Source organism: Podarcis bocagei (assembly GCF_964188305.1).
Source record: "Podarcis bocagei genome assembly, chromosome: 2".
NCBI lineage: Eukaryota > Metazoa > Chordata > Lepidosauria > Squamata > Lacertidae > Podarcis > Podarcis bocagei.
This window is the reverse complement of record NC_138126.1, coordinates 6,579,279-6,596,115: the sequence shown is the minus strand read 5'-3', so window position 1 is coordinate 6,596,115 and position 16,837 is coordinate 6,579,279.

Sequence of the window (16,837 nt, the reverse complement as noted above, 5' to 3'; positions counted from 1 at the left end):
TTTGTAATGTTTTTGTCCCATTGATACACTTTAAACCAATCTATTCAACCTTTTATACACGCCAGCATTTATTGTATTTCTTCTTCGCTTTCTTTTTGCAGTTTCTTTTATTTCTTTTTTCTAAAGATCAGTTAATACCTGTGTGCTGGGAATCTGTTTCTATGAACCTGCACAATTTGATGCTGAGCCAAGAAGGCATCTCTCAACTCCATAAGAAAGATCTATTTTCCTGCAGTACCCTATGCCTTGTTAGCCAGAATTCCCATTAAGTTCAATGGGACACACAGAACCTGGACTTATTTACCTGGGAGTAAGCCCCATGGGGCATATGCCTTAAAGAAACAAGCAGTTGATAATTCTTAATGATCTAACTGTGGGTTGGTTTTTGTGGGGATCAGAGGCTTGCATGTCTCTGAACAGGGCTGAATTTAGGTTTGATGAGGCCCCGAGCGACTGAAGATAATGGGGCCCTTTATATGTCCACCTGTCCTTTGTCAACAACAAATTGTCACTGGATTTTGTGTTGAATATAGGCTATACTGTAATTTATGGACCTAATAGGTGCAGACAGGAAGGTCAACCAGAGATCAAGCCAGGTGCCTGGAGAGTGGCCAGTTTTCTCTTGATAAAGGCTTGATTCCAACACACAAAACACTGTTGCTGTATGTTTATATTATTTGTTTTTTATCCTATATTTTGGAAATGTACGTGCAGTTTTTTCCCCTTTAACCTTTTTTGGGGGACCCTAAGAGAGTGGGCCCTAAGCTATGGCTTGTTTAGCTTATACGTAAATCCGGCACTGTCTCTGAATACCATTTGTTGCAGAGCAAGACCACCAAAGGGCTCTTATCCCCATGCCCTGCTTGTGAGCTTCCCAAAGGTGTATGATCAGACACTTCAATATATGGGATCCTGGACTAGATGGGACTTCGTCTCATCTGGCTGCAGAGCTTTCCTAATGCTGTTGAGGCCAAACTTGCACACACAGACACATACAGACACATCAAACTTTGGCAATTCACCTGTGATTTCTTATAAACATGGTTTTTCCCAGCTCTGCACCTGCCACCCAAACTTCGCAATGACTAAAGTTTGTTGCAGTGTCAAATTTATTCTCCTTATAATTATCAAAATCATAGCTATTTATTCCTGCCAAGATGAAGATATATTTCTGGAGGTTGCCAAGACAGCGCAATCAAGGACAGCAGGAGGTTATATCTAGCTCAGTGCCTGGGGAGAAAGGCTGATGCAGAGAATAGCTGATATGTCAGAGACAGTCTGAATGAACAGCTGAGGCAAACCTGAATGTTACCCATCCTGGGAAAGTCACTGCAGCATTCCTCTGGCAAGCGTTTTTGACTTCTGATTACCTGGCTGGGCAAGAGAAAGGAGCAGCCACAAGAGAAGTGTAGGTAAAGGTAAAGGGACCCCTGACCATTAGGTCCGGTCACAAACAACTCTGGGGTTGCGGTGCTCATCTCGCTTTATTGGCCGAGGGAGTCGGAATATGTCCGCAGGACTAAGCCACTTCTGGCGAACCAGAGCAGTGCACGGAAACGCAGTTTACCTTCCTGCTGGAGCAGTACCTATTTATCTACTTGCACTTTGATATGCTTTCAAACTGCTAGGTTGGCAGTAGCAGGAACTGAGCAACGGAACTTACACCGTCACGGGGATTCGAACCGCCAACCTTTTGATAGGCAAGCCCTAGGCTCTGTGGTTTAGACCACAGCACCACCCGCATGTAGGAGGTACAGGCAAAATGATTTCCCTCCTGCTGTTCCTGCTAATGACACATGGGGACTGCGAATATCAAGGAAAAGTATGTCCCTTGAATCTGATCTGGGAAGAAAGTGTAACACAGAATTACTACCGGCCCGGAGACTTCATGATTGCTGGGATCATATCTCCAAGTATGTTGACTGTAGAAGAACCATACATTTTTTCCCAGATTCCCTCAAAGAGACTTGCATGGTGAGTAATTAGATGCCACTGGATGTCATGCTTCTCCAACACCACTCCAACAGTTTCTACTTAATTCAAAATAATAAAGGCAATTTTCCACTTTGAAGGCTGTGTGTTTTCTTTCATTCTTTGCAATGGAATTTGCAATCTCCTAGTTTTTATTTTTAAGTGGTAAATAGATTTACACCTTGTAACTGGGTGATCCTCAGATGAAGAGCAGTATATAAATTTATTACATAAATAATAATAAAAATATATTCCTTGTCTCAGCCCAGACTGCAAACATACATATCATTGTTTGGTGATGAGCTACTTTGAGAATGCCTAGAAATAACATTTGCTTTCTTTACATGGTGAATAGGTTTCTGACATTTTTTATTTGATGTTTCATTGCAGTTTTACACCTAGGTTCTACTGGCACATCTTGTCCTTCTTGTTCTCCATTCAGGAGATCAACCAGAATTCCAGGTTCTTACCCAACATCTCCTTGGCCTACAACCTCTTTGAGAACTTTTTTGATGGAAGGATGACTTCTGCTGCCATGCTAGACCTGCTTGCAGGAGGGCAAAGCAATACTCCAAACTATAACTGTGGAGAATGGAATAACCTGCTGTCTGTTTTTGAAGGGGGCAATTCTGCCATCTCGAAAGAGATTTCAGCCATGTCTGGCATCTACAAAATCCCACAGGTATGAAGGGAAGGGACAAGAAATAAATTCCACTTTCTTTCCAGGAGAGTCAATATGGGAAATGAAAAAGTGAGAAAACCCTTAGTGATAGTAGATCTTTCTTCCAGCATCCACCAATCTGGCACTCTCCAAATATTTCAGACTAAAACTGCAATCAACCGCAGCAAGCACATTTTTTTCAGACAATAACAGATAATAAGTAACAACAGACAATAAATACAGTATCTATTCCTTTTCCTGAAAATCAAACAAATCACTAATCTCTTCCTTTCACTAGATCAGTTATGGCATTATGACTCAGACACTGGATGAGAAAATTGAAGTCCCCTTTGTCTACCATATGGTGTCCAAGAGGGAAACTCAGTATTGGGGGATTGTCAAGTTGCTCCTGAATTTTGGATGGACATGGACTGGCCTCTTGGTTTCAGACAATGATAACGGAGAAAGGTTCTTGAGTGCCTTGACACCTCTGATGACCAACAATGGAATTTGCATTGCCTTATTAAAAAGAATACCAGAATATAACCCAGATCCATATCTCATCCCAAGTGAACCATTTACCATATGGGACAAAGTCAAAATATTTGTTTACTATAAAAGCAGTCAAGGGGCATGGACTGAACTCATGATAATACAACAATTTCTTGAGAAACAAATTGGGAGGAAAGTCTGGATCTCAACAGGTCTTCTAGACATTAATTTTGGTTTTCATAGTGCTCCTGATCTCTTCCAGTACATCCATGGATCTTTGTCCTTCATAATGAAGCCCCAACTAAGGAAAAAATACCAATCCTATGTGCCAGTTTCCGAAATTCTTGAACAGTTTTGGGATAAAGCATTTCACTGTTTATATAGAAAGGACACATTGGCTGTGAAAGGTCGGACAAGATGCACAGAGAATGAGAAACTGGAGTTGCTGCCTGAAGAGGAGCTGGAGAGAACCCTGTCTCAAGACAGCTACGTCACTTATTTCAGTGTCCAAGCTGTGGCTCAGGCTTTAAAAGCTGCATATTCATCCAGATCAAAGGTCATGCTGATGGCGAGTGGAGGAGACAGGCTGGAACGTCAAAGGCTACAGCCATGGCAGGTATTTCCTTTTCCTTGTTGCAAGTTGCTATCATTTCCCCACCACTGGAATCAGATTTAGGACTGAGATTTTTATTTCTTTTTGCTCCTTTTGGCGGAAAATCTCATTAGTGAGTCTTGTGGCAGAAGCAGACCTTTCTGCCTATTCTGGTTATGTCAGAACAGTCCCCCACCATCTAGTCCTTCCTCTCTGGCGAGAGATGCAGCCATCATAGCAGAAGTTGGTTCCTCCTCATCTTCCACTGTGTCTCTGCTGGGACTTGAAATTGCCCATCAAGTGTAAAACAGAAGGAATTTTTAATATATTAATATCTAAACTTTTACATGATAAAATTGGCCTTTGTCAAAAGAGTGCAGGGCGGTTTAACAACTTGGATAGTATGAAACACACTGTAAAACTACAGAAAGAACATGAAAAGCAAAGAGCTTCTCAGCTTGTTGGAAAAGCTGTTCAAAGAAACAGATTTTTTTAAAAATTATTTATATTTAAATTATATTAACTGTTAAGAAATTTACCTCTATGCCAATAAATTAGCACAACCAAATGATAATGGGAGATGATGTCCTCCTTTGTGGCATTGTGCAAATTCTACTTGAAAGCGGCTACACTTTCAATGGAAAGAAGTCTTCAGTTTGCAGGCTTCCACATTATCTAGAATACTGAGCAACAAAAGTTTCAGTCTCATGGGAGTATGTATGTGCAAATTCCCCCTACTTTCAGATAATTTTACCAGGCAGGGGGACTACTCTGAACAGCCACACATCCCACACATATGCTCTTGGCTGTGAGCAGACCTGAGTGGCCCCTATTGACAAATAACCTTCCCTGGTGATACAGTGAGCAGCTGAGGAAATGGTGTTCTATTCATAAGGGTCTAACTGTGCACTAGGAGTGCCAATATGGCCCCTATGCCTGGGCCTGTAGGTGTCATGCAGCGTGCATCACTCTGGCACCAAAATTTCTGGATGCCCGACCCCTTCATGGGGAATTTTGTGGGTGCTTGGGCACCCACGGCCACAGGGAGTTGGCATCTATTTGTAGGACCATCTATGCTTTAAAAGTTTGGTATTTGTGCTATTTTTATTTTTTTAAGAAGTATTTTTATTGTCTTTTGTATTTATCTTATTCTCCAGAAACCTTGTTATTTTATACAATGAGTTGCCTACAAATGTTCTAATAAAGAAAAAGGAATGGCTGCAAAAGGCTCACAAGTCCAGATGAAATATGCACAGACCCCAATTCCTAGGAGATTAGAGCTCAAAGTGTAGAGGTCTGATATTCAACTTTTCTATTTTATAAATGCTGGTGTTCTTTAACTGCTCTTCCAGCTCCACCCTTTCTTAGGAGGACTCCAGTTTTTGAATACTTCCATGGGCAGCCTCAGATTGGATGAGAATGGGGAGATTCCATTCTACTATGACATTGAGAACTGGGTGATGTTTCCCAATAAGTCTCGTGTAAGAGTGCTGGTTGGGAGTATAAGGAGAGATGGATCCACTGACATGAATTTCACAATCAACTCACAAGCCATTGTGTGGCCCAAGTGGTCTGAGAAGGTATGGCATGCTACTTTATCCCACATTACATCTGTAATGGTCTAATCACTTACTGAATAATTCCAAGGGCACTTTGACTACAGCCCCTTGCACACCTGCTGGGGAGTAAGGGCTCATTGACACTTCCATTTGTGCCACAATGCGACTTACAAGTCCTGATCTGTGTCTGAGCAGGATTTTTGTCTTATGGTGTTTTTTTCTGCCAGCACTTTCCTGTGGTGCCATTTGCTTTGATTCACTGCTAAAATGTGGGCTTTCTTAGGGGAAGCACTGAGACAGACAGGAAGGAAGGAAGGAAGGAAGGAAGGAAGGAAGGAAGGAAGGAAGGAAGGAAGGAAGGACTGCTTTGACATGGAGCTTTAAAGCATGGACCTGTGACTAGAAAGATGGCCCAAAAGGAAGTGTGGATAAGCCCTAATTAGTGTAATGCAAGGTTTACAAAAGTCAGCCCAGGGGGTGATTGAGAATCACGTCCAGACTTCAGGAAGTAAAGAGTGGAAAGGAGAGCTTTTGCTCCCTGGATATTGATGGCATCTCCTGACCTCAGTGCTTGGACAGTTAACAAGCATGGTGTTAGCTTTGGAAAAAGAATAATAAAGTAACCATAATTTAGGAGGCAGTTTTTGAAGTTGGAGTCTTCAGGTGGTGGTATGTTTAACTGCTTTTCCCATGGCTCTGTCCCAGCTGCTGCCAACCTAGCAGTTCAAAAGCATATGAGTGCAAGTAGATTAATAAGTACCATTGCAGTGGGAATGTAAATAGTGTTTCTGTGCACTCTGGCACTCATCACAGTGTCCTATTGCTCCAGAAGCGGTTTAGTCATGCTGCCACATGACCCAGAAAGCTGCCTGAGAACGAATGCCGGCTCCCTTGGCCTGAAAGTGGAGATGAGCGCCACATCCCATAGTCAAATTTCACTGGACTTAACCATCTAGGGGTCCTTTGATTTTAACTTCATGAGTATGTTTTATTGCTGCTGTTTTGTTATCACTGTCATTCTAGGATTTGTCATTTGCTTTTTGAATACTTTTGTATAGAATATGCAGATGTAATTGGCTGAATAAGAAAAGAAACACACCAAAGAGGTTTCCCTGCCATGTTGTCCTGCATCCAAATGCTTCCCTGGAAAAGTGCCTGGGGTCAGTGGGAATAGGGACCCTTGTTAGGTCCATTCCAAACTCCATAAGTGAATTACAGAGACACAAATAGTCCTGATTCTGTTTGATGCATATTCTCTATGTTTAGACTGTACCTAGCTCTAGGTGTACCAAGAGCTGTCAACCTGGATATGCCAAAGTGGTTCAAGAAGGAAAGCCCGTTTGCTGCTATGCTTGTGCCCCATGTGCAGAAGGGACCATCTCTGCTCAGGAAGGTGGGTGAATATAAACGGGAGCCCTTTGTGGAAACATTCACTTAGAGACACTTTCTGTGAAGAGTCAAAATACATTTTTGATTGTGTCTCCTTTTTTGGCTTCTCTATTTTTATTCACCTACTTTAATTCTAGGAAGTGGGTTGAAACAAAGAATGAAAAGGAAGCAATTTGTGGACTACAAATCAACGATAACTGTGAGGGCATCCTCAGCACCTCTGTGGGAGGTCACTGCCTCTCAGCTTTACCTATATCACAAGGTTGTTTGGGTGATAAAACTGAGAAACTTTTGAAAACCACTTCTATCATCATGGAGGAAGGCAACAGTATAAGCAGAAATATTAAATAAGCAAATGAAATAACCAATTTTGTCCACTCCCTTTTTAGACATTCTTTTTTCCTGACACTCCCTTATATGGACACCGTTCCCCCTAAAATGTAATAGAACATAGATGGTTATGGATTTAAATGATGCTAAAGCACTCCTTTTTCCTCCTTAGATGCAAAACATTGCACCAAATGTCTAGAAGATCACCATCCAAACAAGGGTCAAGTTCAATGTGTTCCCAAACGTATCGCCTTCCTGACCTATGAAGAAACTTTGGGGAGCGTTCTAGTTTCCATTACTATCTTGCTGCTATTAATGACAAGCATTGTTTTAGGAATCTTCCTTAAATACAAAGAAACGTCCATAGTCAAAGCCAATAACCGGGACCTCTCCTACATCCTCCTTGTCTCCCTCCTGCTCTCTTTTTCGTCCTCCTTCCTATTCATTGGCCGGCCAAGGAAAGAGACTTGCCTTCTCCAACAAATGGTCTTCAGCATCATCTTCTCAGTTGCCGTCTCTTCTTTGCTGGCTAAAACCATCACTGTGGTGCTGGCCTTCATGGCCACCAAGCCAGGGAACAAGGTGAGGAGATGGCTGGGGAAGAGTCTGGCCAACGCTGTTGTCATTTCCTGTTCCAGTATCCAAGTTGTCATCTGCACCATCTGGCTGAGTGCATCTCCCCCATTCCCAGACTCTGACATGCATTCCCAGCCTGCAGAGATTATCATGCAATGCAATGAAGGGTCTGTGGCCATGTTCTATGGTGCCCTGGGCTACATGGGCTTCCTGGCTGCTATCTGCTTCGTGGTGGCTTTCCTAGCCAGAAAGCTGCCTGGGGCCTTCAATGAGGCCAAGCTGATCACCTTCAGCATGCTGGTCTTCTGCAGTGTTTGGGTGTCCTTTGTTCCCACCTACCTGAGCACCAAGGGGAAATACATGGTAGCCGTGCAGGTCTTTTCTATGTTGGCCTCCAGTGCTGGTCTCCTGGGCTGCATCTTCATCCCAAAGTGCTACATCATTATACTGAGACCTGATCTGAACACAAAGGAGCACTTGACAGCAAAAACCTAAAGATGGCATCTGATTCTCCAGGCTATATAAAGGGATTGGTTCTGCTTAAAACAGAATATTAATCAGAAACAGTTGGTGTGAACTTTTTTTTAAAAAAATATTTTTATTGCATTTTTTTCCAAATACAGATACTAAGTCAGATATATAAAGAGGTAATAGAAAAAGAAAAGAAGAAAGAAAAAGAAAGTCATCCTTCCAAAAACATTTTTCCATAACCAACCGGACTTCCCCACGTCTCCCTCACCCTGCATTCTTTACAATAAATATATCAGCAAATTATCACCTTGTTTCGTGCGTTCTTTTGTTCTTTCAAATAATTATATTTTAGGTTTAAAATACTTATTATCAATTTACTTTTGCTCTAAAACAAATGTAGTGTTGTTTTAAACATTAGTCCTTTCATTAATATAACTTAATTTCCCATACCATCAAATCTTATTGCTGAAGCTAAATTTTCCAAATCATGCAAATTCTTAACATTCATATAACTTATAAAATTTTTGTAAATAGTCCTTAAATTTTTTCCAATCCTCCTCCGTTGTTTCTTCTCCCAAATCTCGGATTCTGCCAGTCATTTCAGCCAGTTCCATATAGTCCATCAATTGCGTCTGCCCCTCTTCCAGTATGGGTAAATCTTGTGTCTTCCAGTATTTTGCGATGAGAATTCTTGCTGCTGTAGTTGCATACATAAAAAAAGTTCTATCCTTTTTTGACACCTTCTGGCCGACAATGCCCAGGAGGAAGGCCTCTGGTTTCTTAGGGAAGGTGTACTTAAACACCTTTTTTAACTCATTATAGATCATTTCCCAGAAGGCCTTCACTTTTGGACAGGTCCACCAGAGGTGAAAGAATGTCCCTTCAGCCTCCTTACATTTCCAACATTTATTATCAGACAGATGATATATCTTAGCAAGCTTGACTGGGGTCATGTACCACCTGTATATCATTTTCATAATATTTTCTTTCAAGGCATTACATGCCGTGAATTTCATACCAGTGGTCCATAACCTTTCCCAGTCTTCAAACATAATGTTGTACCCAATGTCCTGAGCCCATTTTATCATGGCTGATTTGACTGTCTCGTCCTGAGTATTCCATTTAAGCAGCAGGTTATACATTCTCGAAAGTACCTTAATCTTTGGTTCTAACAGTTCTGTCTCTAGTTTCGATTTTTCCGCCTGGAATCCTGTTTTTTTGTCCAACTTAAAAACCTCTTGAATTTGGGCATAATGAAACCAATCTTGCACCTTATTCTTTAGTTTTTTATAGCTCTGCAACCTCCAATTGTCTCCAATTTTTTCTATTATTTCCCCATATTTCGGCCAGCCGGCCTCCATATTGGGTTTTTTTCGAGCCTTGGCCTCCACTGGTGATAACCACCTCGGGGTCTTACCTTCTAATAAGTCTTTGTATTTTGTCCAGACCATAAATATTGCTTTTCTGACAATATGGTTTTTGAACATTTTATGAGTCTTTACCTTGTCGTACCACAAATATGCATGCCATCCTAAAGAATTATTAAACCCTTCCAGATCTAGGACATCAGTGTTCTCTAAGAGTAGCCAATCCTTCATCCAGCAGAAGGCTGCAGCTTCGTAATATAACCTTAAGTCTGGCAGGGCAAACCCCCCTCTTTCTTTTGCATCAGTTAGTATTTTAAATTTTATTCGGGGCTTTTTGCCCTGCCAAACAAACTTAGAAATATCCTTCTGCCATTTACCAAAACATTCCACTCTGTCCACAATCTGTAGGGTTTGAAACAAAAACAACATCTTTGGCAATACATTCATCTTTATAGCTGCAATTCGACCCAACAAGGAAAGTTTCAATCTTGACCAAGTTTCTAAATCCTTTTTAACTTCTGACCAACATTTTTCGTAATTATCCTTAAATAAATTCAAGTTTTTGGAAGACAAATTAACCCCTAGGTATTTCACTTTTTTAACCACATTTAATTCTGTTTCCTTCTGAAACCCATCTGTTTCTAAAGGTGTCAAGTTTTCCCCCAAAACTTTAGTTTTTTGCTTATTCAACTTAAATCCCGCCACCCGACCAAACTCATGAATCAGTTCTAAAACTCTCTTTGTACTGGGTTCTGGCTCCTGTAGTGTTAAAACCAAGTCATCTGCAAAAGCTTTCAGTTTGTATCGTTTCACTCCGACCTGGGTGTGAACTTAATTCAGGTGTGATATAGGACCTTGGGACATGTAGTCAGCTTCAGGTTCCCTGTTATTATTCTACAATAGGTACTTACCGGTACATACTTTTACATAGCCTTTATCCTCTTCTTTTTTGCCAGGAGAAGGTTCACTATATATATATATATATATATTAAAGCTTCTTTACTTGCTAAAAGTTAGTGATGATGCTTTGATGTTGCTTGAGCTGCCTGAAGATGCTTCCCTGGTGGCTTTTGAGAGCTTAGATTCTTGGATGAGTCAAGATGCAATGTGGCTACCCAAGGAGGAGAAACTTCTGAGCTTTATTGCAATATAAAAGAGGGACACTATTTTATCCTTTCTGGATTATTAAAAGGGCAGCAAGGCTTGAAGTAATATAAGTACTTCTAACATGTCGTGATATTTTCCTGTTTCTTTCCCAATAAACATTCATTGGTGGGATGCAAAGTGTGGGTTCCACCAAATGCTCTTTTCAGAGTTCAAGCTTTTATCAGGTTTTTCTTCCATGAGGATTTTCTGATGAAAAGTAACACTTGAGCTAAACCTGAAGTGACTTTCACCTTTGAAACATGAATACATTATTAAAGCAGTGTGACTATCATCAATAAGTTTTTGAAAGTTACATCTCATTGGTTTATGTCGCTTTATTTTCTTTAAAATAAACTCACGCCTGCACACGTGGGTTGTGATTTGGTGCTTCTGCGCATGCGAAGAGGGATTTAGTGCTTCTGAGCATGCGCAAGCACCAAAACCCAGAAGTAACCTGTTCCAGTATTTCTGGGTTTGCACCCGAAATCGCGCAACCCGAAGCGTCTATAACTCAAGGTATAACTGTAATAATTTAGAGGGCGGGCGCCACAACCGAGAAGGCCCTCTGCCTGGTTCCCTTTAACCTCACTTCTTGCAGTGATGGAACCGCCAGAAGACCCTTGGAGCTGAACCTCAGTGTCCAGGCTGAATGAAGGCGATGGAGACGATCCTTGAGTTATAAGATGATACTTTTTAAAAAAAATCCAAAGAGATCATCCAAAGATGCTGAGTCGCTTGTATGGCTCCGCAGCACTGCCACCACAACCCAACAAGGGAGGTCCGCTGCTGGTGCTCTTACTTCAGTTTGTGGTCTATTCACTGCCAGAGGGGTAGAGACATGGGGAGCACATTTTTGGTGCTTAATGCCAGGGTGTTTAAAAGTCCAACAACCTATGTTTCCCACACTTTGCAAAAGCTGCAGTTACTCCACTGGGGCTCTTTTAGCTAGGGAATGAGTCAAACCCAATATTTTTCAAAGTTTTCCTTAGATCTAGTTCTCCCCTCTGCCATAGATTGAAGAGCAAAATAGAGGGGACATTTGCCAACTTCTACTTTTATCGCTATGACAACTCTCATTTTTTAAAAGTGGACATGCTCTGGAAAAAGAGGACCTATGGCTGCTAGTTTCTGTTTGCCACTGAGCAGCTGCTTGGAGTCACAGGACTCTGTTTACATTCCAGAGACCTTCCAGGCTGTTGGAAGTCTCACGGAGGCAGGAGACGGATGTGATGTTTACTGGTTTCATGTTTCCTTTGTTCCTTTGTTTGAGTTGCTCTCTGCTTTCATAGAGAGAGGATGTAGATTTCTTTGCTGTCTGTGTAGCTTAGAAATAAAAGTCTTTGCAATGTAGTCCAAACCTCTCGTCTCTTTCCTGTGCTGGAAACTCTGCTGAAGGGGGGAATGTGCCTAGGAGCCTCATCAAAGGCTCAGGTCGTCGGGAGGGCGATTCCGGAAGATGAGCTTAATCAGCTTGGCCGAGCGGAGATCCCGACAATGGCAACCCGAAAAGGCCTCCCTGGACATCTGTGTCATGGTCCAATACTGAAAGTGTAACTGCTTTATGCTCTGTGTTCCTGCTGCATAAGACTTCAGTGAATTGCTCTTAGAATATAACTAGTGGCAACTTAAATTAATAAATTAACTTTTAACTGCCAGGTCAATGACCAATAAAACCAGTGCCATCTGTGACTTGATCATGGATGGGGGAATTGACCTGGCATGAGTAACCCAGGTTTGGTTGGACACAGCAGCTTGCCCTGTTCTTGCCACTGCTTGTCCAGCAGGTTTCTCTTATGCACAGCAACTCAGGTCATGTTGGTGGGGAGTGGGGTTGCAGTGAGTTTTTAGGAAGTCTTTAGTTTTCACCAAGCGACCTATTAGAGGGACACAGTTTTCTGAGTGCATGTTCTGGAACTCTGGCAATAGGGGCAGTGCAGGATTCCTGTTGGTGTACCAGCCTCCCTGCTGCACCAAGGACTCCCTACTTGAGATGCTTCAGGTTGTGCCAGATGTTCTTCTGGAAACACCTCATCTGGAGGTCCAAGAGAATTCTAACATGCATGCTGACATGATCTTACAAGGGACTGCTCAGACTTCTTGGAAAGCATGGCCTCCATGGGGCTGTCCCTGAATAAATCTGGCCTGTGTCATCGCTGTGGACATTCCTTAGATGTGCTGCTTCCCTCTGTGGATGTGGGTGATCTGACAATTTGAATGACCCAGCTCCCCTTCTTCATGGATCCTCACAAAAATGTTTGTGTTGACACCCTAAAATAGCCCATTTGAGGATTCCTAAAGACAAGCACAATCCTAACAAGGGGTGAGACTTGCAGTGAGGAGCACTGCTTGCTTTTTGTTTGTGATACAGAGCATATACTTTATTTTTCTTACTAGTAAAACTACTTAGAATATGATGGGACAAAATTCGGAAATAAAGAAAACTTCTCATCCCAATGCATCTGAAAAGAAATATCAAAACTCAAAAGTCTAGACCTCAGATGCTCAAACATGATAATTCATGGCACTAGGGAATGGACAAGACACTCAGCAGCATAGGGGCTATTTAACACACCATGAATTATCTTACCTTGCCTTTGATTCTGATATTGGGCTGGTTTTTCTCACAGGCAGTCTTTGGCTCAATCCCTAGAGCTTTGGCTAGAGTAAGGATAATTATACGAGAGGAAATGTCACCTTGGCAACACCATAGATTTTCTATGTGGCTTGAGGCGCAGGTGCAGAGGTGAAGGAAAACATGTTTATGAGAATTCACAGAAGTAGCTCCCTGGTTTTGACATGGGTCAGTGTGGGGAAAAGGTCATCTTGGCCTTGAACTAACCAAGTACCTTCATAAGCGCCAGGACCAAGATATTCCTTTAGGATGTAAGTGAACACACAGACACACACAACATGGAGTAGCTACTTTGAGCTCATGAAACCAGGCCACAGTCCCTTCTGGGCAACCTTATGATGGGAACATATGCCAATGGCGGGTATTGCTAGAGGCAAAAGTGGAAAGCACAATGAAAACCCCCCTTTGACCTTTTTTGCTGCAGCCTAGTTCCTGCATACATATGCACACCCCTCTCTATCCTCTATCCAGACAAGCAAGGAGCAATATAAGAGTTCAAGGCAGCACTTCAGTCATGCAAAAACACACAAGAATGTCACAAAGCAGGACCAGTAAGGGGTATGGCTAGGGAGGTGTATGTGGCCTACAGAGGACCAGATAGAGAGGACCACCTTGGCCAGTGGTTCCACAGCCCTGCTTTCTCAAGTCAGAACATGGAACCATCAAGAATCAATATTGTCTGCTCTGACGAACAGGAGGTACCTGACATCTCAAGCTGAGAAGGATCTCCCCCAACTTCTCTCCCATACTTGACCTCCTCAATTACACCTCCATTTCTGGATGAACAGATTTCACTTTCAAATCACAAATGGGGGTGCAGGTACAGGTGTCACAAAATAATCTGCTCAGCTATGGATTACCAATACTCAACATGGAATATAAATGATGCAAATGCTCCTCAAAAGAGAAAAGAGATATTTCGTTATTGGGGGGAAACACTGAAATTGGATCAAAGAAACACACATTAGGAAAAAGGGTATCAGATATTTGATTAAAATAGATTAGGAGAGGAATTTATCTTTGCAGGACTGAAGGGGGTAAATGGAGTTGTTCTCTATATACACATTCCCAATTCTGCCCCAAATGGATATTCTCTGATGAACAAAGTAGATATGTTGAGATGGAAGTTAATATCCAAGGAAATTAAATTTTGGTTGTAGGCATATATGCTCCCAATGAAGACAAATCAGTATAAGGGACTTATGGATAGGTTGACGGATTTTGCATCTGAAAATTGGTGCCTCATGGAAGACAGAAATGGAGAGGACTCTTCAGTGCAAGAAAGAACTTCACATAAAAATATTAAAACAAACCAGGATAAACTAAATAAAGTTTTTTTTCTGTAAATGATGGACACTTTGGAACTTGTTGGCATCTGGAAATATAAAAATGAGGTTGTAAGGGGAATTACATATTTCTCTGAAAGACACAGATCTTTCTCAAGAAGAGATATGATTTGGTTGACTAAGATGCGGGGCACTGGGGGGCACAAATTTGACATATTCTATGAGCCACTCTGAGTTAGGGACTCTGGTGCATTGAGCTGACAAGACCGTCAAAAAGGCGGTTACTGCAATTGCTATAGAGGGAAACAGGGCAGATGCGGTTCATCAACTTTGGAAGGTACAGGGAAGGTGTGAAAGAATCGGTGTGAAAGAATAATTGAAGTATCCCACACTCCAGAATATATATATACATATCTACCAAATATGTTTTATTCTGGGATATTTTATTTATTTCACTGGATTCATATACCACTTGATTGTAATAAAATTAAAGTAGGTTACAAAAGAGTAAAATGGTGAAATTAATTAAGTTCAAGGGCAGATGAAAACAACACTGAAAAACAACATGTCAACATTCTGCATGTCTGGGTGGGCAATTGCATTAGAGAACCATCTGAATTGTCTCTTCACTGGGATCAATGTTTTCATAAGGCACCAAAAAGAGTGCAGTGAAGGCATCTACCTGATGTTTTGCTTGCTGTTTATTCCCTTGTGAGTTTCAGACTTCCTATTCTAATTTTTCACATTACCTGTTATTCTTATTTGAACTTCCTTCTCATTTGGATCACTCTGGATCCTGCATTCATCTTCCAAAACTTCCCACCTTAATCCCCAGAAGCAGTTTCCTTGACTCATAGTCCCGACGCCCCACTTAATATTTAGGTTAAATTGTGAAAACGGAGGGCATTTATTAAGCTTTTAAATAGTTAGAGCTTGTGGAAATTTCAGCAAGATGCAATCTGAGCTTAGGAATGATAATGTTTCATTCAGTACCGTTGGTTAATTGTTTTTATATGCCAATCAAATACAGTTTTCCATTTATAAATCGCTCCTTTATATTCATGAACACTTTCTTACATTTCAGTGATTGCCAAGTCCATATGGTTACATTATTTCTGTGCTTTTTTTCATTTTCTGTAAGTTTTATTAAGGTTTATAGAAGAAAATACAAAACCTGATATATATTCACATTTCTTTACCAAGCCGACTTTTATATAGATACAATAAAGACACAGAAAGGGAGGAGGAATAAAGAAGGAAAAAGAAAGAAATGTTTTAAAGAATAGAAAAGAAGTTTTAAAAGAAAGATCGATGAATAAGATTCAGAAAGAAAACTTCTGATTCTTCATCGCTTCGTCATACAAAACAATATTTACTTCATCCAATTGACTATAAACCCCACAAAGCCATTTTTATAAACAAACATTATGTTCAATCCTCAAATCCAGATGTATTTTTTTCTCGTAAAATGTCTATGAGAAGTTACCAATCTTTAACCACTGTTAACATTAATTTTCCTTTGATTAAACATGTCAGTTTACCATCTCAGATAAGTCTGTTGGTTTTAATAGTCATTCTTCCATTGTTGGTAATGACGTGTCCTTCTATCTGTGTGCATATAAAAGTCTCACAGACGCATATATTACAACAAGGTTGTATAGTCTTTTCGTAATTATATATATACATCCCAGCAGGAAGATTTCTGGTGTCATTATTTCTGTGCTTTCATCTAAATGAATATTTCCAATTTATTTTATTTTTGTCTGACTCTGGACAAGTATGTGAGCTTTATTTATAGGATTATTTATTTATTTATAGGATTCCCTGGTCCTGAATGGGGTAACCGTGCCCCTGAAGGACCAGGTGTGCAGCCTGGGAGTCATTTTGGACTCACAGCTGTCCATGGAGGCACAGGTTAAATCCGTGTCCAGGGCAGCTGTGTACCAGCTCCATCTGGTACGTAGGCTGAGACCCTATCTGCCCGCGGACTGCCTCGCCAGAGTGGTGCGTGCTCTGGTTATCTCCCGCTTGGACTACTGCAATGCACTCTACGTGGGGCTACCTTTGAAGGTGACCCGGAAACTACAACTAATCCAGAATGCAGCAGCCAGACTGGTGACTGGGAACAGCCGCCGAGACCATATAACACCGGTCTTGAAAGACCTACATTGGCTCCCAGTATGTTTCCGAGCACAATTCAAAGTGTTGGTGCTGACCTTTAAAGCCCTAAACGGCCTCGGTCCAGTATACCTGAAGGAGCGTCTCCACCTCCATCGTTCTACCCGGACACTGAGGTCCAGCACCGAGGGCCTTCTGGCGGTTCCCTCACTGCGAGAAGCCAAGTTACAGGGAACCAGGCAGAGGG